Source organism: Cebus imitator, unplaced genomic scaffold, assembly GCF_001604975.1.
Source record: "Cebus imitator isolate Cc_AM_T3 unplaced genomic scaffold, Cebus_imitator-1.0 Scaffold284, whole genome shotgun sequence".
Taxonomy (NCBI): domain Eukaryota; kingdom Metazoa; phylum Chordata; class Mammalia; order Primates; family Cebidae; genus Cebus; species Cebus imitator.
Genome location: NW_016107599.1, coordinates 2039772 through 2042075, shown reverse-complemented (window position 1 = coordinate 2042075; position 2304 = coordinate 2039772).

The following is a 2304-nucleotide window of genomic DNA, read 5'->3' as shown; positions in this document are numbered from 1 at the left end:
AAAAAATTAGCTGGGCATGGTGGCGCGTGCCTGTAATCCCAGCTACTCAGAAGGTTGAGGCAGGAGAATTGCCTGAACCCAGGAGGCGGAGGTTGCGGTGAGCCGAGATCGCGCCATTGCACTCCAGCCTGGGTAACGAGAGTGAAACTCCGACTCAAAAAAACAAAACAAAACAAAACAAAACAAAACAAAATCAAAATAAATAAAAATTGGCTTTTACATGATGTTAAAATAGATATATAAATAAGACATGGGGGGCAGGCCAGGCGTGGTGGTTCGCACCTGTAATCTCAGCACTTTGGGAGGCCAAGGCGGGCGCATCACCTGAGGTCAGGAGTTCGAGACCAGCCTGGCCAATATGGTGAAACTCTGTCTCTACTAAAAATACAAAAATTAGTCAGGCATGGTGACACTCGCCTGTAGTCTCAGCTATTGGGGAGCTAAGGCAGAAGGATTGCTTGAATCCGGGAGGTGGAGGTTTCAGTGAGCTGAGATCACGTCACTGCACTCCAGCCTGGGCGACAGAGCAAGATTCTGTCTCAAAAAAAAAAAAAAGACATGGGGCTTTGGCATGAGTTTGTTGTGCGGGTGAAATAAGTCATCTCCACTTTTGATGTTCCCTTTGCACCTTCTCCTTTGGTCTCACAGGTACCCTTTTACTTGGGAAAGGAGATTCTAATGCTTCTCCCTAACACAGGTGTGGTCAACGGCAGATCCACACTAGCAAAGAGCACGTATGGAAATGAGGATGTTCAGTGGGGAAAGCGAGCCTCCAACAGTGAGACGATACATATAGTGTTTATTTATTTATTTGGAGATATAGTCTTGCCCTGTCACCCAGGCTGGAGTGCAGTGGCGTGATTTTGGCTCACTGCAACATCTGCCTCCTGGGTTCAAGTGATTCTTCTGCCTCAGCCTCTTGAGTAGCTGAGATTACAGGTATGCATCATCACGCCCAGCTAATTTTTGTGTTTTTAGTATATATTTATATATATGCTAATGGACAAATATATATATATATATGCTAATGGGACAAATATATATATATATATATTTGAGACTGAGTCTCACCCTGTTGCCCAGGCTGGAGTGCAGTGGTGAAATCTCAGCTCACTGCAGCCTCCACCTCCGGGGTTCAAGGGATTCCACTGCCTTACCCTCCCAAGTAGCTGGGATTACAGGCACCTGCCACCATGCTCGGCTGATTTCTTTTTTTGTACTTTTTAGTAGAATTGGGGTTTTGCCATATTGGCCAGACTGGCCTCAAACTCCTGACCTCAGGTAATCCACCTGCCTCTGCCTCCCAGAGTTCTGCCTGTAGGCATGAGCCACTGCACATGGCCACAATGATATATTTTTGTAGCAAAATGATCCAGTTCAGAATCACGCTTGATATTTAGTTGTCATGTCTCTTTAGTCTTTTTAAATCTGGAACGGCTCCTCAGGCTTTCTGTGATTTTCATGACCTCGATGCTGCTGAAGGTCACAGGCCAGTGGTCATGCAGAATGTCTCCAATTTGGTTTGTCTGTGATTTCTTCTTGATTCGAGGCAGGGCACGTGTCCTTGACTGGGGCATCATAGGCATGTTGCTGGCTCTCCTGATTCCGTCCTGTAAGGATATTTCCAGCCACTTATATTTGCCCTATTAGCACTGTGTTCAGTTTGATCCGAATACTCTTTACCTGCTTCAGATAAAGAAGGAAAGGGTCTGGGCCTGGTGGCTCCTGCCTGTGACCCCAGCACCTTGGGATGCTGAGGTGAGGCCAGAGGATTACTTGAGCCCTGGAGTTTGAGACCAGACTGGGCAACATGGCAAAATCCTATCTCTACCAAACAAAAATTAGCCATGCCACCTGGTGGTACATGCTTGTAGTCCCAGCTACTTAGAGTGATGAGGTTGGAGCATTGCTTGAACTTGGGAGTTGAGGTTGCAGTGAGCCAAGATCACACAACTGCACTCCGGGTGACAGATCAAGATTCTATCTCAAAAAAGAGAAAAGAAAAAAGAAAAAATTCTGGGCATGGTGGTTCACGCCTGTAATCCCAGCAGTTTGGGAGGCGAAGGCAGGTGGATCACCTGAGGTCAACAATTGGAGACTAGCCTGCCCAACATGGTGAAACCCCGTCTCTACCAAAAATACAAAAATCAACTTGGTGTGGTGGCATGTGCTTGTAATCCCAGCTACTCCAGAGGCTAAGGCAGGAGAATTGGCTTGAATCTAGGAGGCAGAGGTTGCAGTGAGCAGAGAGCGCACCACTACATTCCAGCCTGAGTGACAGAGCGAGACTCTGTCTCAAAAAAA